The sequence below is a fragment of the Leiobunum rupestre genome, chromosome 7, assembly GCF_980474605.1.
Source record: "Leiobunum rupestre chromosome 7, qqLeiRupe1.1.hap1, whole genome shotgun sequence".
Taxonomy (NCBI): domain Eukaryota; kingdom Metazoa; phylum Arthropoda; class Arachnida; order Opiliones; family Sclerosomatidae; genus Leiobunum; species Leiobunum rupestre.
In genome coordinates this window covers 52,104,756-52,127,746 of record NC_143390.1, presented here as the reverse complement: position 1 = coordinate 52,127,746, position 22,991 = coordinate 52,104,756, and positions in this window count along the sequence as shown.

Genomic DNA, 22,991 nt, shown 5'->3' with positions numbered 1-22,991 from the left:
TTTCTCAAAGGGTTGGCAAAACCACCGTGTGACGGTGAGCGTTAACGGATGCATTTGCGGTTTGGTTTGGATGGTGTTTTTTCGCTCACCGTCGTGACGGTTTGGTGTATTACGTTTTTGTAATGTTTATGCGTAGGTTGTGAGTGTTGAATTTGTTGTGTTTGTGTTCTGATGGTTGTGCATGTTGAGTCTGTTGTGTTTATATGGGCGTTTTCTCTCCAACTTCTTCTTAATGACTTTGGGACGGACCGAGTGCTGAGTGTAATGCTACCTCTCAACGTCCAATGGCAGGGTTTCCACCAGTTGTACACGGTATTCGTCTTAGTATCAATTTGCGATCGCATCGGGCGGGATTTGAACCCGAGACCTCCTGATTGACAGGCGGACGTTCTACCACAGAACCACCGACACTTGTTACGCCTTATTGAAAATTAGACCTTCAGCTTTATCGGAAGCGTATTTAATAGAGTAGGAAATTTTGGTTTAATTGAAATAGAATTGAAATTGAAATTATTGCATCGAAGAAATTCTAATTTAGCGTTTCTCTATTGATTAAAAACAAATGCGCCACCCAGGTTTCGAACCCAGACCATTCGGCTTGGCAGTCGAGCGCTCTACCACAGAACCACCGATAGCTGCTTAGATTCACTGAAATTAAGACAGGCATCGTAAGCATAATAGGTAATAAAGTCTTTTTTTATTAATGAATTTATGAAGGCCTAATCTGGTATTTTTTAAAGGTTAAATCTTGTTTTAGCGCAGTCAGCCGAGATTAGAGGGTTAAAGGGTAGACCCTGTGGGTGGTCCACTTTCTTAACGACCTATATATAGTTCTGTTAAATCAAAGGAGATAATTTAACGTTAATTGCTTTAAGAGCTGGCGGTTAGTCAAGTGGCTCTCTGTGCTTTGTTGATGGTAAGGTTTTTGCTTCTTGTAAATACATTTGGTGTGGATATTTGGATATCTACGATTTCTAACGCAGTCAATGATTTCTTGGGTGTGCGAGTCATTATATGATATTGGAAATTGGACGGCATTGGTCTTTTTCATGTGGTATGCGTCACAACGTCAACAGGAAGTGAACGAGTCGTCCACTACCAGATATCTACGGTATCTTCATCAAGGGCGAGTGTTGAAATAAAATGAGCGTTAAAGATGCGGCAAGTATTTCGTAAGCGAGTAATTCCAAAAAGCCTCTGTAGATATTTCTTTCATTAAAATTTGCTTCGTATTATATTTAACTGATAAACTTGTTCTGTAAAAGGGTTTAATTCAATTGTGCATTGTTATAGTACGTCTAACTTACTGTTGTAACTACTTAACTTATGATATTCTGAATAAATTAAAATTGGTCGTTTCGTCTCAATTATTTTAATTATAATTAAAATTTTATACCGGGCGGGATAGAAATGGGTTAATATTTTTAACAAATAACTCTAAATTGCGGAGATATATCTTTAAGGGTTATCTCGAGAAATTAATACCACTAGGGACAATTCTACCGAGGAGAGGTATATTTTGGCTTGCCAACTTGTTATATTTTAAGATGTAAGGCCCAAAGTTGGCGCCACGCCAATAGTGACTAAGCGCCCCCTATAACCTTAGTATAAAGGAGGGAGTAAGGCAGGACGTGGGCAGTTGCTGTGGGAGAGTCCCCCTGAGTAGTTAAGTGCTCCCTCCTTGTAGAATCACCTTCAGACCATAGGATCTCTTGTTCGAGTATATTAAAAGTAATGCTAATTATTTCTAGTGGAATTTATTTATTTTATGGATACCCAGTGGTAGAAATTTAGGCCCTTACATTTGGTGCCCCGAGTGAGGACGCAGCTATATTTTCCGAGGGAAAAGCGTAAAAAGAATTCACTAATATGCTCGCGCAATACAGAGTAAAATTCCTAGTGGTAAAGGTTGAATCTGGGGGATTCTGAACAGCAGCCGCCATAATGGATCTTGTGCCGTTTTCGCGCCAAATTCGTGAATAACGTGGGCACGTGGCTCCATTACAGCCAATAAGAAGGAAGAATATGCCTAGCCATTTTGTTTCATCAAAACAACAATTCCGCCGCAGAGCTGCCAGTTGGGCTCTTTTAAAGCCCAATTGGGCTTCTTTTTATGTCTACTTGCGGGAAAAAATGAATTGGGCTGTTGGGCTGTTTTTTGGGCTACTTTCAGAGGTTTTCGATAATATACACTAAAATCGGTAGGATACCGATTTCTTTCAAATGAATACGCTTTAAAGCACTCCGAAATATATTACTCTCAATATATGTACAGTTTTTCTTCAAAAATTCGATTAATTTGTACTTAAAAAAATATGTCGAATAATAAAAATTGGAGTTTCTATAAAATTTCCCATGATACTTAAAACTATAACATCACGCAAACACCAATATTTTGAAAAGCACGCCTTTTAAAAAATAAACTCGCCAAATTGGGCTAGAATTTGGGCTTGTTTACAAAATAGGGCCTATTTATAATTGGGCTGGAAATTGGGCTCCTTTGAAGAGCTGTTGGGCGGTGAAGGTAAAATTATATCTGGCAGCTCTGTTCCGCCGCCATAACGAGTAGCAACGAAGGAGGTAAAAGTACAAATTAACTCACCATTGTTTCAATTTATTCACTGCGTAGCAAGTCTGTCGATTTGTGTGCCGTTTGGCGTCAGAGGATAATCTTTGTGGGCACGTGTACAATAAAACCAAGACCGACAATTGCTGTAAGTCGAATAAGAAACATTGAAAACTACGCCGTTGTCAAAACCAATATTGAAAACGTGGAACGGAAAAAACGCCGTTTTATGCAGTACGCCAGTTAAGCCTTAGCCGTATCGAGTCTACAGGAACTATAGCCAAAAGGGATATGCCTAACATGTCGAACTTTGACGGCAAAGTATTACAGGAGCATGCCTGGATAGGCTTCTTGCTTGGACAGTGTATCATATGTTACAATACTTCAGCTGATGTGTCAAGCGCCGTCTTAAATATCATAATTCAGTATGGTTTTCTCTTAGTGTGGATTATAATGGACCAAGATGGATTTTCTTCTCCTCTCAGTCTATTCACAGCCGAAGTCGTAGGGTATAACGGCAAAAATAAAGTAAAGCTCTTCCCGGATAAACCAGAATCAACCAGTCACATTGATGTCGCTGTTCTCCGCGGTACTGAAACAGATACTACTAAGGTTCTGGTTTAAGCTGTATCAAGTGAAAACGCTCAAACGCCTTCAGGATTGGAGGTTTCAACAGTTACAATTTCAGAGGGTCAACCAGCTCCAGTTCACACGCCTTCGGGATTGGACGTTCCAACTTGCAATACTATCACAGAGAACGTGATACTTGATGTCGAAGTTGGTACGAATTCAGTTGATGCGTGTACCGGAACTACAACAGAGAACAACCCTAACCACCAGGAAACCATCCAGAAAAATTCAAAAGTAAAGAACAGCGGCTCCAATACAAGACCAGCGAAGACAACTGAAAAAAATGTAAATCACAGCCCAACTAAGAACCATCAACGTCGTTCGAGTTTGAATAGGTTATATTCGGTTTCATTGAATGACGTTAAGGAGGCTCAAGAAACTGATTCAGAATGGAGTGGACTTCTAGCGCATTTGAGAAAAGGAGGCAAAGACGTAATGTATTGTTTAAAACAAAACCTAATTTTTCGAAAAGCTCTGCCTTCTAGGAAAGCTAAGATGGTAGTACCAAGGAAGCTACATGAGTCATTGATCACCAATATCCACGGTGATAAGGGTCTTCTTGGATTGAGATCTACGACACAACAAGTCTTTGCTAACTACTACTATCCAAACTGGGTTCAGCGTATTCGAAATATTATTACCAAGCGTCATGCCTACCCTCAAAACAAGTCTGAGGTCGTCCAGGCTAGAAAACAGTTTTCAGAGAGCAGTCATCCTTGCCAGCCACGTAACCTGGAACCAATCCCTTCAGTAAGAAAGTCAGTTCCGCAAGATACTGGGATTGATTGGGACAAGTTCCTAGATTGGAAACAACGAAAGCTAGGCTAGGCTAGGCTAATACCCAAGGCACCACCTTAGGCCTAAGTCATCATGCGACTTTTGAAGCCCTTAATTCAGGTGGCCGGGTTACAATGCGTAGGGGGTGGTGGCAAGCCTTGCCTCATCTATTTACGAATTCAAACATGGATCGAGAAAGGGGTCTTTGGAATGAAAGCCCGGGTCCGATGGTCTTATGGCCAAATTCCTTCGAAGACGTCCTAAGTTGGACAGCCCAACTCAATCAAGGTCGTATGTTTCAAAACTTTGCCAAATACTAATACCATTATGTTATAGACTGTATTGGGTGAACAAACCGAGATCAAGGAATTATTGCTGGACATCTGGGAAAACTCTTCTAATTGCCATTAGTCTCAGTCACAGGTTCCCGTTGATCATAGTTCAAGTAAAAGAGGTCTACGATGCAAGACAGTAACATATCATATCTCTAATGTCCAACAGTCAAATCATCAAAAGCACTCATCTTTGAAACCAATCACTAAAACGGCCCAAAACCAAGAACTGAACTATTCAAAGAGAACATTCCGCAGTTTCGATGTCCTAAGTAGTCTTCTCCACTGAAGTGGTTCATTTTTACAGGGTTAATATGTAGGGAATGTAAATATTAAACTAATGATTTACTTCTTAAACTCGCGAACTTAAACTAATATTTTTCTTAAACTAATTTAATTTATTCATGATTTTTATTTATTTTTGTATTGTATATAAGAAGACTATTTTGTACAGTGGTACTGAAGGCGATTTAGTGGAAGGGGGGGAGATGTAAGGCCCAAAAGTTGGCGCCACGCCAATAGTGACTAAGCGCCCCCTATAACCTTAGTATAAAGGAGGGAGTAAGGCAGGACGTGGGCAGTTGCTGTGGGGGAGTCCCCCTGAGGAGTCCCCCTGAGTAGTTAAGTGCTCCCTCCTTGTAGAATCACCTTCAGACCATAGGATCTCTTGTTCGAGTATATTAAAAGTAATGCTAATTATTTCTAGTGGAATTTATTTATTTTATGGATACCCAGTGGTAGAAATTTAGGCCCTTACAGATGGCAACCACTAATTTTAATAAATTAAAGAAATTAACGGAAAACTCTACAAAATGACCAAGGCCTAATTTGTAAACATTAAAAAATTTAAAAAAATAATTAGAGTTCACGCTTATGTATGGATGAGGAGAAAATTATTTGAAAAATGGTATTCCTGGGTATGTATTTAGTGTTAAATTGTCATCAGTTTTCTATATAATCTTTTTTGAGATGTCGCGTATTCATGGGTGATATCCCAATTTTTCAGGGCGCTGTGAATACAAAAACTCAATGAAGAAACCAATCATGGTTTCAAACGTAGTTGTGCATGATGAATAGTCTCTAGCGACAAACCACTTTTTTTGTCAATACATTGTGTTACAAATCTTTCGAAGCAGCCTGTAACATTTGTCATATGAGACAGTAATTGAAAACTGGTGTCAAAATCTTCATTGGTCCGAGTTACAAATTTCAAGAATGCTTCTGTCGGTAGTTTTATTTGCTTTGTAATATTAACTAAGGATGTTGGTAGGAACAATCATTGGATTTTCAATTTTGAGCTGACCAAGACAAGATAAACATTGGTGATGTAAGTCTTCTTCAGAGCAATGTCCTTGCCCTTGCAGAACTGCAAAATTTGATAAATCTTTATCTGGTCATGGAGCTGAGTTTTTAAAGGAATCAATATTCAGGATAAAATCATCTACATCGTCAATGTAATTTTAATCTGCGGGCTTTAAAACATGGTTTACTGACAAAGCACTATATGCAGCCCGGAATTGTTGAGGATTTAGAACCAAAATAATTCTCAACAAAATCTTTGCTCATTCTTCCGTTAATAAAAAATTAAATCCAAAATTTTCTATAAGGTCTGGAAAGTTTCCACCCTTCGATACAAGGCAATTGCTTATACCTGCAGTTTTGGGGTTTCCATGTGTTAATTAAACAATTGCAATAACTCACTCAGCATTTGCTTATGTATCTGACATGCCTCTTTTGCATATCGTAGCATAGTTTAGGGTCCTATTATTAAAACAATCAGATAGATTATAACAGATGGTATTTCCTTTCTAATAAATATTACTCTTGCATCATATTATGAATATATTCTGTTCCTGGAAATCTACCAGCTATAATATTAGTTAACCCTCAGTTAACCAATTATGAATCGATAATCTAAAAATATTTTTACCTTTGATGAAAGAAAAACTAGAACTTCTTTAACTATTAATAATCTCTCACTTAAGACATAATTAAGTTTAGAAAATCATTGAAATAGTTGCCAAATTCTCCATGGTTACTGTGTACAAAACACCAAATGCGCAAAACCACACTCCTTCAATTTCAAATAATGATCTTCTCTATATATATTTTTTAAACAAGTTCGCCAAGAAGGCAATAATATTATTTGGTGCCCGTATTCCATTTAAGCAGGTAGCAGAAATTCATGAATTGGTAATAAACCTTAAATTTGGGTGAAATTTTACTTCTGGCCATACGCAACTTTGATAAGAAAGTGCCACACTTATTTATTACTTCTGACCATACACGGCTTCGATAAGTAAGTGCCGCACTTATTTATTACTTCTGGCCATACACAGCTTCGATAACTAAGTGCCACACTTATTTATTACTTCTTGCCATACACGTCTTCGATAACTAAGTGCCACACTTATTTATTACTTCTGGCCATACACGGCTTCGATAAGTAAGTGCCACACTTATTTATTACTTCTGGCCATACACGGCTTCGATAACTTACTGCCACACTTATTTATTACTTCTGGCCATACACGGCTTCGATAACTAAGTGCCACACTTATTTATTACTTCTGGCCATACACGGCTTCGATAACTAAGTGCCACACTTATTTATTACTTCTGGCCATACACGGCTTCGATAAGTAAGTGCCACACTTATTTATTACTTCTAGCCACACAAGGCTTCGATAACTAAGTGCCTCACTTATTTATTACTTCTGGCCATACAAGGCTTCGATAAGTAAGTGCCACACCAGGCCTTTGTACACGCTATCGCAGTGTTGTGTACACTTTTCATTGGACGAGCCTTAACGCTGAACATTTTACGAAAAGGGGGAAGACAATTTCCTAATTTTCCCCTTCCGACGGCAGCAGGGGCTAAAGCTCCCTCTTCTCTCTCGTTCCGTGCTGTCTTATGCAAGTTAAAGGGGCTGAAAAATGGGGTTTTGAAAAACATCAACCGTGAGGTCATTAACGAAATTTGCCGCGTATAACTCCTTTTTGTCAAGTTCGCGAAGACGTAAATAGGCACCGCTGTGTTGGGATTTTTGTATGACGAAATCCAGCGTGGTCTTGGTTAGTGTTAGCTGAGCTCGTTGGAAGTTCTAAAATTTCGTTAATCTTTAATGAGATTTAGTTTAGTGAACAATAAATGGTCTTTTGGTAGTAGTGTGTTCGTAATTTATTTAACTATTATTTGGGAGTTTCATCGAATTTTGTAAAAAAACGCTAGATGAATAGAAGCCAATTTCTAAGGGCCTTGGTTTCACTGGAGCATTTTGATAAACCTTAGAACTCAACCACAGTTCTTTTGCCTTTTCCCATTTATCTAATTCACCAACAAGATATATTTTCGTATCATCACGTTTCCGTTTTTTATTTGAATTAAACTCGTTCATTATAATTAAATAAATAAAATACTAGAACCAAAACCACGTCCACGAATGAATACCTCTCTCTCGGGTCGCTCCTCACTATTTTCAAAACATCTCCGTCAGAGCCAAATTCCTCAAGCGGGGAATAAAGAAAATAAAGCAGGGTCCGGAGATACCACGTTACTGGACGATTTCAAAACCCCACTTTCCAGCCCCTTTAACCGATACTGCTCTACGTGATTTGAACCTGGAAGAGTAGAAAGTGCGACTTTGTCACCACTACTAGGTAACTGTTACCCATTTTCTTTACTGCTCACTTTTTCATTCAGAGAGGTTACTTTGTCGTACTCTCTACGATTTCAAACAGAAAATTCACCTTCCTCGAGCCTTTACGACCACTACCGGCTAACCTTATTATTAGCATCTCTCCGTTTTCTCCACAGAACATTTTTAAGGGTTAACCGATACTGCTATTCCGGATTTGGAGTATTAAGCGGGTCAATTAAGTTGCCCCCCCCCCCCCCTCATAGAAGAAATCCAATAAGTGGAATCAATTGCGCTCTTACTGCGCTCCTATGCGCCACCATTTTTTACCCGTGCGCCGCTATGGTTCTTTCAAAAAGTTAAAAATAAAATGGGGGGGGCAGTTTAACGATGCCCCCCCCACTTCATTGTATCCAGGGGCGGCTCCAGACCAATATTTGGGGGGGGGGGGCACCATCGTAGATTTTTTTCAAGACATAGAAAACAGACACTTGTGGATTTGTATACCCATGCACCGTAATACTACTTACAGTATTAGAAAAGTGGTGTAGGGGAAAGAGGAATACTGGGCCTTGATTTAGGTCAAGAGAATCCACCCATGGCACTGTAGGTATTAGTGCGCCATAGGCATTCTATAAAACCATAAAACTCTATAAAGCTTTTTAGACATTTTTGGAATATTTTTATAAGAAAGCACTTGCATTTGATATTCTAAAGTTCCCATAAAACTTATTGTTTGTCTCAATTTGCTCGATCAGGCCATTTTTCTCAAAATGTATTTATGCTAGGGTTCTGAAATTTTCAGGGTTTATTTCTTAGGTATGGAAGGCTTTGGTTACTAAATTTCAGAAACATCGAACGATTTTGTGCCGTTTTGGAAAATTTATTTTTTCACCGGTAGGTGAAAAAGCAAAATGTTTCAATAGAAAAGTTGTAGGGCATAGTCGAAAGTGTAAAAATAATTTTGGTTCGGTTGAAAAAGACCTATTTTTCACTGAGTTTGGAGGTCGGGGGAAAAAACAAGGTGTACTAGCAGGCAATAGCCTTTAACGTAAACAATCGTACATAATCACAACACACATGTACATTTATTTTAGGGAACTTATGCTTTCTGCTATGTAGTTAATAATCAGATCTGCAAAAAGTTATTGTTAAAGAAAATTATTACGTTCAACACCTAATTAGACAAAGTAGACAAAGACCGCGTCTTCCATTTCGACGTGGTTACGAGTAAGATCATCAAACAAAGATTTGTAGACCAAAAATTACGCTTATTTTTCTTTTGTTGTTTTTTAACGTGAAATATCAATTGTCCGAGTAGTATTTAAAGCGTTTACATTTCAAAGTTAAAACGTTATCTCAGCGTGGCCGATTGTTGTCCAGTATGCTTCTTTACACTCGAGATCAGCGCGCTCATATGCTAGAATTATTTTACGGAGAAGGTCGTCGTAATGCTACTCTAGTAAGTCAGTTATTTAGACGAAGATTTCCCAATTGCAGACCAAGTCATACGACGGTTCTTAGAGTGGTCCGCGACTTCGACAACTGGGGTAATATCAATCCGAGGTTTCGTGGTCGTGGTCTCCAGGACATCGACATGGAAAACACAATACTGGCCTATTTCGTCGCCTATCCTCGAGCGAGCGTCAGGACTGCCAGCTTTGACTTAGGGTTGGATCGAAACTACGTTTGGAGAACACTCAAAAGACACCATTTTCATCCTTATCGAGCGACACTTCACCAAGGACTGCATGACGGTGATAGACAGCGCCGACTCGACTTCTGAAATTGGTTTTGCCTCATGGCTGACGCACACCAGGATTTTCACGATCAACTACTGATGTCCGACGAATGTTCATTCGGAAGAGATGGGCCTTTCTACAGGCTCCCCGCCAGCAATAGGCACAAGTAGGCACGTGCCTACGTTGAAAAAGTGTAGGCCTACTTTGGGGGCCTCTAAATTTTTGAAACGGTGCCTATTATAACCCTCAATATTTTTAGTTACTAGTTTGTAAAATAAGATTTGATATATCCATTTTTAGCCTACTGAGAGTAATTTAACAGATTGGAAACGAAGAAAATCGAAAGTTAATTTTATCGAAATGTACTATAATTAGAGTACGGTTGGCAACGCTGTCCGTGATTATAGATTTTCCCCTTGAAAAAACTTTTTCTTTTGAATTGACTGATAAGAGATTTTGACGCCGGGAGGGGGAAATACGTCATGCTAGGCCGCAAAGTGCAGGGACACCGGTCTTTTTGCCTCGGTGTCAGTGAGAAGCTACAATACACACAACAAAGACATTTAGTTTCTTGGAATTTGACGACGTCAGTGAAGAGGACCGGAGGGGGGGATTGCCAAAACTGGATTTCTCTCTTTCTCGTCCCAGCAGAGGTAAAGCCCAAGCCTATTGCTTTGATAGGAAGGGGTTATTCTTTCAAATATTGAGGAATTTGGGTTTCCCCTTTTTCCCTCTTTTGCGAAGTCACGTGATTTCAGTGACCATCGAACGGGGTCCGTCAGTGACTAGGGCCTCGCGTTTCGTCAATCGCCATTTCGTTTTCGTCTCCTGAGCAAGATAGTTCTCAATTTCGAGTCTCTTTTGGCCAGAATTTAACTAGATTTAATAGTTGATTTTTCAACAGCCTTTTTCAAGGCTAATAAGCTATTGTAGCTTAATTTTCCAAACAGCCTTTTTCAAGGCTAATAAGCTATGTGTAGCTTAATTTTACAAACAGCCCTATTCAAGGCTAATAAGCTATTTGTAGCTTAATTTTCCAAATAGCCTTTTCAAGGCTAATAAGCTATTGTAGCTTAATTTTCCAAATAGCCTTTTCAAGGCTAATAAGCTATGTGTAGCTTAATTTTACAAACAGCCCTATTCAAGGCTAATAAGCTATTTGTAGCTTAATTTTCCAAATAGCCTTTTCAAGGCTAATAAGCTATTGTAGCTTAATTTTCCAAACAGCCTTTTTCAAGGCTAATAAGCTATTGTAGCTTAATTTTCCAAACAGCCTTTTTCAAGGCTAATAAGCTATTGTAGCTTAATTTTCCAAACAGCCTTTTTCAAGGCTAATAAGCTATTGTAGCTTAATTTTCCAAACAGCCTTTTTCAAGGCTAATAAGCTATTGTAGCTTAATTTTCCAAACAGCCTTTTTCAAGGCTAATAAGCTATTTGTAGCTTAATTTTCCAAACAGCCTTTTTCAAGGCTAATTTGCTATTTATAGCTGATTTTCCCACTGCCTTTTTGAAACCTAATTAGCTATTATATATACATATACTATAGCTCTGCTTTATCCAAACAGTCTTTTCGAGACTACTAAGCTATTACAAGCTTCGTTTAGAATAGGTTTTAAATTAAGTTTTAAAATATGAGCACCCGAAAGTTTTTATCTGGGGCCCAAAAACGCCAGAAGTGCAAGAGAGAAGATGGTGTTGTTAGTAGTCAGAAAGGCGCAATGGAACGTTTTTTGAAATCGTCAGGCAAGAGTCATAATGATAGTCCCGGGGAAAGCTTGGGAAATAAAGAGGGTTTAGAATTCGAAGGTGGTAATATTTCTAAGGTTCTTCCAAACGTCAGTTCTGCTTTAGACATTGCACTGAGTAATGAAGCCGAAATTATTAGAAACCCTACTATATCTGCCGATGTGCAAGATTTAACTAATTTAACAGAAGTGCGCTTACACGAATTGGATATTAGTTTGGATAAAGATTGCCTTCCAGTTCAGCCTAAACTCAATCCTTTTCCTAAAACTTTAATGGGTGGTAAAAATCGTGTTTCATTTCTTCTTGGTACGACAAATATCGAATGCTTGAGTATTCAGTTGCAAAAAATGCAGTTTACTGCTTTTGTTGCCGTCGTTTTCTAGGCAGTAGAAATACTGGATTTGTGAACGGATTTTCGGATTGGAAAAATATGGCGAAAAAATTCGAAGAACATTTCACTTCGAATAAATCTTCCCACCAACTAGCCTATAGAATGTATTTAGACTACACTGAATTAAAATCTCGTGGATCAATAGCGTGTCAGGTTAATGACCACCATAGACTTGGCGTAATTAGAAATAGAGAGGTATTATCTGCACACGTGGAAGTCATAATTCTCAACAAGATTTAGCACTTCAGGGCAATACATCTGCCGATGAAATTGGAAACAGAGGAAATTTTATTGAAATTTTAGAACTTCTGAAAAGAAAATGTCCCGATTTGAAAGCCAAATGCGAGAGTATGCCCAATAATGCAAAATATATTCACAGCACTGTACAAAATGAAATAATTGACATTTGTGCAAATTTAGTAAGGAAAATGATTGTCGAAGAGGTCATCGAATCCGGTGGGTTTTACTCTGTAATTGCCGATGAAACCCGAGACAATGCAGGGGTGGAGCAGCTAAGCGTTTGTATTCGATATACTAGAATAGAAATAGGTGTCGTAGAAAGATTTCTAGGTTTCACTGATTTACATAAGTTCGATTCTGAGAATATCAGCTTGGCAATTATAAATCTTTTGACAGAGGGTGGTTTAAAACTGGAGAATTGCGTTGGACAGACATATGACGGGGCAAGTGTAATGAGCGGACACGTAAAAGGAGTGAGGGTGAAAGTAGAAGAGGCAGTAGGCGGACATTGTCCGTACGTGCATTGCTACGCGCACCGTTTAAATTTAGTTTTAGTTGACTGTTGCTCCAAAATATTGGCAGTTAGGGAACTACTTGGTTTGGTTCAGGCCATATACAATTTTCAAAGCAATTCGGTTATTAGAAGCGAATATTTTGAAAACTCCCAAAAAGATCTGGGCTATGAGATACTTAAAATGCCACAAAGCTGCGACACTCGGTGGTGGAGTAAAAAAAAAGGTGTTAGTTATTTTAGAAATAGACTTGATTCCGTAGTTTTAACGTTAGATAATCTAATTGAAAACGGAAAACCAGAGGAAGCTGCTGAGTGTCGTGGGTATATTTCCCAATTACATAACTTTAACAACTTAGTATTAATTGTCGCACTAGACGAAGTATTAGGCGTAACGAATTCCCTGTCGGAATACTTGCAAAGTTCGAAAGTTATTTTAACGGAAGCCGTTGCCATTTGCCAAGCTACCGTTAAGACCTTAGAAGAATGTAGGAACTTGGAACGTTTTGATTTAATTTGGGTAGAAGCTACTAAAATCGCAGAATCTGCTTTTATTGCAATACCCGATCGTAACAGCGAACCGATAGCTTTACGGAAACGTAAAATAATCCCTAACAAGAGATTAAAACATAGTGTGGTAACGAGTACAACGGGTAGCAGGGAAACGGAAGCAAAAACCCTGATTGACTAGTTGAGGTCCACCTATTTCGAATTAGTTGATAAATTTATTTCAGAAATGAAAATTCGACTATTGGAAAACTCTGGCTTATTCAAATGTATAATGGCGTCTGACCCTAACTCGGAAAACTTTCTTAACGAAAACGATATCGTAACCCATTGTAACACTTATAATCGGTTTCAATTCGACCTGAATTCGTTAAAAAGCCAAATTAAAATAGCCAGAAATTTAATTAGCCCCAAGAAATTTACTAGCGTAATCGACTGCTTCCACTATTTAATTAAAATGGCAGATGGGTTCCCCGACCTAGTGAAATACTACAAAATTGTTTCTTGCATTCCTGTGGCAAATACAATCTCAGAAAGAAGTTTCAGTTCACTCAAAAGAATTGAAACACGTCTACGGACAACTATGGGAGAATTTAGGCTTTCAAATCTGGCTACACTGTCGATAAATCGTGATTTGTCGAATTGTTTAAAAGAAAACCCAAAGTTAGTAGTCGACGAATTTGAAAAAAAAAACTAATCGAAGAGTGTCATTCCTTGATTAAAATGCCTTTAAAAAATTCAATGGGAAAATAGAAATCATGTCAAAATTTAAAACATTTAAATAAAAAAAATCTTTGAAACTCGGGAATTTTTTAAATAAACATTATAGATGGGGCCTCTAATTCAGGCTGGGCCTACGTGCATAAAATCCCTGGTGGGGCTACTGCCTTTCAACCGTCAAAACCAACATATGTGGGACTACGAGAATCCACACTGGGGATTTCCTCACCGCCACCAAGTGCAGTTTCGCTTAAATGTGTGGGCTGGTCTGTTAGGTGACAGAATTATTGGCCCGTTCACCTGCCAAATCGTCTGAAGGGTCAAAACTACTTGGAGTTCCTTCAAAATGAAATATCCAACGTGTTGGACGACATTCCTCTGGCCGAGTACAGACGCATCTGGTTCCAGCAAGATTGGGCGCCACCACACCAATATCGTGACGTGGTTGCATATCTAAACGACGAGTTTCCTGGAAGACGGGGTCCTGTTCGTTAGCCTGCAAGATCCCCTGATCTAACACCACTCGACTTTTTTCTTTGGGGATTCGTAAAGGACTACGTATACCAAACACCTGTGACGAGCGTTGAAGATTTACGACAAAGAATCATCGAAGCATGTCGCCGGGTGACTCCAGAAATGGTTCGGGGAGCATTTCGCAATATGCAACGTCGTGCATATTTGTGCATTGCATCAGAAGGTGGCATTTTTGAAAACATTTTGTAGAAGTCATTAAAAAACATTTGTCACTTGGGCTAATTATTATTCGTTTATTTTTCGAAATCTTATAACTGAAATGCATGTTACCTACAATTCGTTAAAGGCTATTGCCTGCTAGTACACCTGGTTTTTCCCCCGACCTCCAAACTCAGTGAAAAATAGGTCTTTTTCAATCGAACCAAAATTATTTTTACACTTTCGACTATGCCCTACAACTTTTCTATTGAAACATTTTGCGTGACACCTACCGGTGAAAAAATAAATTTTCCAAAACGGCACAAAATCGTTGATTTTTCTGAAATTTAGTAACCAAAGCCTTCCATACCTAACAAATAAACCCTGAAAATTTCAGAACCCTAGCATAAATACATTTTGAGAAACATGGCCTGATCGAGAAAATTGAGACACCCTGTATATAGGCCTACTAGGTTTAGTTTCGACGAAAATTACGACGCCATCGTTGAACGGTTGCACTACAACTGTAATTTCATAAATAGGTTTACTAAAATAATTTTATCACTAAGATACTTGTGACTTACCAAAAACCAGTTGAAGCAGCGCCAAAAACGAGGTTTTTGTGAAGTTATAAATTGTAATTATAAATAACAATAACATTTCCTGAAGTTTAATAAAACAAAACACAATGTATCGTGCATTTTCCATTGGCCTGGCTCGCGCCCTTGCCTCCTCTAGAAGAAGGAATGGAAACGGCCGTCAACGCCTCGCCGTTAAGCCAGCGTTGCCAACCTGATCCAATAGAATTATCGTACCAACACCTGAAAATTATCGTATTTCAGTCCTATTTATCGTACCGTTCGTAGGCTTCAAAAATATCTAGAGGTCTGACTAGCGAGTAGAAAAGGGGGGCGAAATTAAAAAGGGGAACGGTTTTTACACACAATCCTAAGGATTTGTGTGTATTAGTCTCACGTACAGTGTAGCCGTTGCCGCCGATGCCGCCGTGTCGCGCATATCCCTTCAACGTTTAGGGCTAGAAGAGTCAATGATATCTCGTTCGAATGTACATACATTACCATTCATAAAGTTTTCAAATTGGAGCCCAAGAAGTTGGGCATTTACCCAATTAGATATTTTCTTTAAAATTAAGTCCGATAACGTTAAAAAAAATATTATTGGATAGGTTAGGATTCAGTTGAACTACAACTTCGGTTATATCAGTAAATATTAAATTTAAGTATAGTTTTCGGGGTTATTAACCGGACCCCAATGTTCGTGGTTTTATATTTCCGCCTGAAAGTCGACATAACGTTCCTTAATTTAAGTCCGACTTTCATGAAAGTTATATTTTTGAATAGCCGTGGTTTACATATAGCCTAGAAATGCAATTTCGTTGCTTAATTTTAATTCTTAGTAAGGTATTTTGTACCGCGAATAAGTACCCCCATCAACTCCAACATTGGAAATACGTGTGGTTATAGAGAATTTAAGCGAATTTCTCTCTGGCATTTTCCAAGGCCGTTCTAATATGACTGGGTTTCCTACAAGAGTACCCTAACCGCCTATCACAAAGCAATTCGTGATGCCAAGAGGGCATCATGGAGAAGTTTTTGCGAGAATATATCCGATATTCCCAGCACTGCCAAACTAATGAAAATTATGGCACATGATAATACTAAACATCTCGACACCATTAGGTTGAAGGATGGAAGTTTTTCGACATCTGGCAAGGAAACTCTAACACATATGTTGGAGACGCACTTTCCAGACTCTAGGGTCACAGACAGTTGTGGCACTGATAGTCTCCCTCTTAGGATACAACGTACCAAAAGGGAAGACTGGGCTGTGGCAAAACAGATTGTCACACACTCCAGGCTTATGTGGGCGATAAATTCCTTTAAGCCTTATAAGTCCCCAGGTCCGGATGGGATCTTTCCCATTTTGCTGCAGGAGGGCAGCGATACTCTCTGCCCACTGCTCTGCAGAATCTACAGGGCTTGTATTGCCTTAGGGCATATTCCAAGCTCCTGGAAGCTCTCTAGGGCCATTTTTATCCCCAAGCCCGGTAAGTCAAACTACCTTGAGGCTAAGGCATTTCGGCCAATTAGTCTCACTTCTTTTCTCCTGGAAATTTTGGAGAAACTGGTAGACTGTTATATTAGGGAAGAGGTTATTTCCCAAACGCCTCTCTCTACTGCTCAGTATGCCTATCAAAAGGGCAAATCTACTGAGACCACCTTGCATGGCATTAGAAATTGCCTTGAGAGAGCAATTGAGTTTAAAGAAATCGCTCTTGCGGTTTTTCTTGACATTGAGGGGGCCTTTGACAAGGTCTCAAGTGCAGTCTTGATGAAGGCTGCCAAGAGGTTTGGTATCAATGACACACTTTGATCAAATCTATGCTGACGAACCGAAGGGTGACATCCCTCCTGCTTGGCGATTCCCTGATGGTCTCCACTAGCCGTGGGTGCCCACAGGAAATTCCCAACGACAGTTAAGGATGTTATGAGGAGAGCTCTTGCATCAGTAGAAAACTTGTGCAATGAAGTGAACCTCACGGTCAATCCCAGTAAGACGGTTCTGGTTCCTTTTACCCGTAAAAGGACTAGGGGAGCGTTTAATGCTATTTCCTTGTTCGGTACCAACCTGGAGGAAAGCACTGAAGTGAAGTACTTAGGTGTTATCCTTGACAACAAAGTAACATGGAAACCACATCTTGACTATATTATCAAGAAGGGTCAGCAAGTCCTGGGGCTTGAGTCCTAGAGTTGTTCACTGGCTTTACACAATGATCATCAGACCCATACTGTCCTATGCAGCTGTGGTCTGGTGGCCAAGGGTTACTCTCAAAACGGTGCAGTCAGAACTGCGCACTCATCAAAGGCTAGCTTGCGTTGGCATAACAGGAGCTATGAGAACAGCCCCAACTGCTTCTCTAGAAATTCTACTGAATATTCTTCCTCTACATTTGTTTATAGAGGAAGCTGCTACTTTTGGTGTCTATAGGCTAAACCAAAATGGGTGGAGGATGGCCAATAGTTGGGAAAAGAGCCACACTACGCTTATTAGGGATATTTAAAGTCGGTTACCTGTTCTCTCAATGGGTTCTGACAACATGGCTGCTAAACTTCGTTTTAATAAGCCTTTCGGCGTGTACTTCCCTAGCCGCACGGAATGGTCAAATGTTACCCTCGGTACCAGAGGGGAAGTTGTCTGGTTCACCGATGGGTCTAAAACCCATCTAGGTGCGGGCGCAGGGATGTACTGCCTAACGACCAAGTACGGCTTCTACGAAAGCCTTGGAATTTACGCAAGTGTTTTTCAGGCAGAGATTTCTGCTATCTGCTTCTGTGTTGACTTCTGTCTTAAGAAGAACTATCGCGGGAAAGTTATACAAATTTGTTCGGATAGCCAGGCTGCTTTAAAAGCTCTAAACCAGTCTAATGTTTCTTCTAGACTGGTTCTTAGCTGCTTGGATCTCTTTCTAATCTCCTGACGCTTAATAAGGTTCAACTTTATTGGGTCCCTGGACATGAGGGGTATCATGGGAATGAAAAGGCTGACGTCTTGGCCAGGGAGGGTGCGATGGCTGGGTTCTGTGGACCAGAACCCGCTGTCCCTATCCCCCGTGGCTTGATACGCAGCCTGGTCTCCAAGTACATGACTACCCGTCAACTCGAGCTTATATGTGTGGCCGTGGATATGGTTATGTCACCGGCGTTGTAGGTTGCTGTGAATAACTCAAACAAACTTAACACATTAGAAGGATTGTGTGTATTCTGACCGTCGTACGTCTTGTTCTCTCTCTTAGAGCACTGATGACGCGATATTCCAAAGCAAAGAGAATCACCGGCAGCGTTGCCATACGTACTATAATTAAGGTACAAATACCATAATTTTGCATAATATTATAAATTGTACTTTTTTTTGAGAGCGCACTATAGTTTACTTGTAAACATATTTCTAAGAATAAACTTTGATACCAAACCTAAGCCTCAAAACGGGTATTTTTCAACAACGTACAATACAAAAACTCATTCCTACTGAATTATCGTACAATCGCCAATATCGTACGTTGTAATATCGTACATCCTACTGAATTATCGTACAATTGCCGATATCGTACGTTGTGATATCGTACATCGTACGGAAGGTGAAATTATCGTACAAAACGATAATTATCGAACAGGTTGGCAACGCTGCGTTAAGCGCTGCAGCTGCCGTGGCCTTGAAATTTATCTGCGAATACGGGTCATAGAAATAGAAATTAGACTAGAAGCACGATTGGATTGGGTAGGGACGTACCAGCTAAAAGGCTGCCATCAGAGTGGAATCGCGATAGTCGCGCCATCTCATAGAAACAATTTTAGGAAAATCATAAAAATCTCAAGAATCTATTATATCTACCGTGTCACCCTTAAATTCCCACGTTAACTTTGCACAATCATTGTAAGTCTGAAATACCACAAATCATCACAGTTAATAACTAAATTTTAATTATTTTAGTGTGGTTTAGAATATGCCTACATGAGATTCCAAAATATTGGTTTCACCTAGGAGCAACAAACACAACACCCCACACAAGGAGAACGCAACCCGTCAAAAGTCGTGGATCTTCTTGCGTACGTTTTTCATTGGCTAGACGCATTAGCGCCTGCTGCCGTCGGAAGTGGAAAATTCGGAAATTGTCTTCCCCCCCCCCGCACTTAAAACGTTCAGAGTAAAGGCTCGTGAGGCTCGTCCAATGAAATTCGTACACAACCCTTCGTTAGCGTGTTTAAAGGCTAGCGGCGTTCTCCTTGTGTTTGTTGCTCCTAGCTTTCAGTGTCTTTTAAACTATCATCCGTATTAGCATATGTAACATATACTCATAAGTATGACATAAAAGCATTTTCGTTAATGAAACCTTGTTCACGGGATATGACGTAAATTACGTCACTTACAACTCCGTGACGAAATTCGCGTCATCAACTTTTCTGATGGGAAACGGAAGTTAGTGAAAATTCCTCGCGCGTTTCTGGCTTTGCCCATGTCAAGTTTAGTTCGTGCCTCGCGATCACATGATTTCATTTCCATGGTATTAGTCAAGTCAAATTGAGTGGTTTCCGGTAGTTCACTTTTTCCGTAAGTTTTCTGAAATAACCTCGGATAAATAGGGAAACTAAATTACAATTACCAAAATCAATAAATTGGCATACTCTAGAAGATGTAAATATGCTTTGTTCTGGAATAGATATTTTTGGGAGCTCTTTCAAATTCTTGTTTTAATAAAGAATTATTCATATTTCAGTTAGTTTTTTATTTCAGAATGTATAGGGTAATTTTTACTTACTTGCTTTCAAATGGTGCCTTCCATTTTGAAAGTAAATTTCATCCGGCAGAAAATGTTTACTACACACAAAGTCATATGAAGTAGGCCTAATTGAAGATGGAGTCCAATTTTCGCGATTTACCGCTAAAACCCATTTCCTAGTAATTCAGCATTTCTCAGAAGAAATCTTAGTTTAAAAAAAATCTCTTATTCCGAGATTATTATAAAATATTTACTATAATATTACATACTTATGAAATGATATTTTATTTATTTCCCAGATCTCTCTTTACAATGTGAAAAAGGGCTGTTTGTAACCATTTTTGCGGATATGCTTTTAGACGCAAAAGTTTAAACACGAAAAGACCGCCGCTGCGCACGACGTGATGCGCAGTGGATCGCCTTTTTTTATCCCTCTTCGAAATTCGCGTCGTAGCCATGGCGACAGTGTTTAATGCGTTTGTCAGATGGCGCGTACATCGCGATTCCACCCTAATGTCAGCCTTCTAGCTCGCCTGTTTCCCTTGGGATTGGCGGAAAGGGCAGTGCTTCTAGTCTAATTTCTATTTCTATGATACCGGTCTCGATTTTCCAGAAGTGAGTCAGTGACTCGGCCTGCAGCTGCAAGAGCTTTAGCATATAGTTGACGGCCGAAGTTCCGCTGTTAAAGCTCTGGCAATTTATCTCCGCAGGTATACGTTACGTAGCTCTTCTGTAGCTGCAGTATCTCTTGCATGTAAAAGACCTTGATGGCATGTAAACAGTAAGCTGTATTGATATCTTACACGTATATTAAAATGATACTCATCGTAAATATCAACTATTTTGGGAGGGCCATGGCCCCCATGTCCCCCCCCTGGAGCCGCCCCTGATTGTATCGACGAACACGTAAAAGCAATCGATTGCGCACAACATGCGCTCTTATGCACCACCATCCGTTTACTATGCGCTGCATTCATTCGAAAGTTAAACACGAAAACAAGTGGGGGGGCTAACTTAATGTCATAATTCAATAAAAAAATATTTGAGTTACGGAAAAGGTAGCGCACGTCATGCGCTCTTATGCGCCACCATTACTTTTGTTTGCGCCGACATAGTTCTTCATATAACCAAAATAGCGGAATATTAAATATCTAACTTATGAAATCAATTGCGCTCTTATGCGCCGCCATTAGTTTTGTTTGCGCTGCTTTCATTTGAAAGTTAAACACGAAAACAAGCGGCGGGGGGGGGGGGGGGGCTAACTTAATGACATAATTCAATAAAAAATATATTTGAGGTATGGAAAAGGTTGCGCTCTTATGCGCCGCCATTAGATTTTTTGCGCCTTATTATTTGATGCCTTTGTCAACATATTGTACGTTTGCTCTGATATCTCACTTATCCAATGAAGGGAGAGTGCCCAGCGCTGAAGTGTTCTGACGTCCTGCGCGTTATGCCAAGAATGCCACCAGACGCACTACAACCCATTCCTGAGCATGATCGGGATCTACTTGAGAAAACTTATTTTTAGTCCTTAACACAGCAAAGTCACCAGACAAAAATCCAGCCTCGACTTCGGGTGGCAACTGATTCATGTCTGCAATGTAAACAGAGAGGGACTTCAAGTAGTTTCCATGATCATACAAAGCTATGTAAGTGAGCATGTCTGAAAGAGCACCACGGTAGCTTTCCCAATCCCCACCCCGGATTCCTCTAGTAAATATTAGAAGAGTCAAGATCATGTCAATGTATGTCCACCGAAGACTGAAGTTTTTGTCCTCTTCGGATCTTTCTTGCAAGAAAGTTGACAAATATTTCAAGAAAATTTGACAACGGTGATATTCTCTAAGTTCGTCAACATTGGCTGCTTTTGTGGACAAATTTTCTGCTTCCGGGAAATCTTGCTCATCAAGAAAATTCAGGAACTGTGGGTGCAAGAGTCGCCAAAAGGCTTGTAATGTAAGCTTGTGGGCTCTTATGCATTTTCCTAACAACTAGCCACCCACAAGTCTCCAAGGTCACTGCCTGACATATGCTTCCCTATCACCTGCATAAAATTAAGAGCTATGTGAAGCCCGCCCATTCGGAGGACAACACGATTTTTGATGATCTGTGTCGCCCAACGGAGCTCAACAAGTTTGATCAGCTGTAAGAACTACATGTTTTGTCCCAAGTTTGTCTGCCTATGACATGCATCTTAAAAGAACACAGTGTAAAGTTGAAAACTCGTGTGCAGGGTTCAAAATTAAGGGAAGGAAACCCATGGCAGAAACATCAAGATTGGAATTAGTTTCGTTCCTGTTAAATTCTGTCCATCCGATTTTTTCCTCACTCTCAAATCTGCCAATAACAAATGTTAGGTCTTCTACCCTAGAAAACCAGCACTGCTTTTGACATTCCCTCAAAATTGAATGGATTAGAAGCAGTATACCACAATTGATCCACTGGTTCATCAAAGTGCGGCTCTTGCTTGTCGAAAAATGGAACAACTGGCAGCTCGTTTATTTGTTTGGGAATTTGAAGAGTGGTGTGCTTTGCAAGACTGACTTCGGCTAGAAATTGTGAAGTATCAGCACCTTTTCTCTGGAATGCTACCATTTTGGTTGCATGAAAAGTTTTTTCCCATCAAGAGTATCAGTTAAAATGTCAATGTTGTCAGCAGTTACTTGAAGAATGGGAACAGCATCGTCTAACTCAGAGAAAGGTTTGAAGTTCATAGGAACAATCGCACCAGTTTTTTTATCAAAACTTTTTAAGGACAGAGAAGCCAAGCTGCAATCAGGCTGCAAGACATTGGTGTAGGTCATACAATGACCTGCCGCATGCAATAAATTGACCAATTTATTGCTTCTTGTAGCCTGATGAACTGTTTTGGAGTTAATGTTTTTCCTTTACTGACAGCATATATTATATCCTGTGCTATAGATATTCCGGCATCACCGGTTAAAGTTGTCAGGACATTCATCGTCATCACTGTCAGCATCGCTGTCAGGTGCATCATCATCAAGGTCACTATACAAGGTGTCCCAAAGATTTTTTTCCCTTCAACAGCACATTCATGAAAAGATGCAAGGAATCAGGCACTATTTTGGTGCATGCCTCCTTTGAAATTCCAAAAACCAGATTGACCTGGCGATGATCATAGTTCGCTTCTAATTTTCAAAGCAGCATGCACTATAATTTGAAATTCACTGTCCTGGGCTGGCTTGAAACTAGGCATCT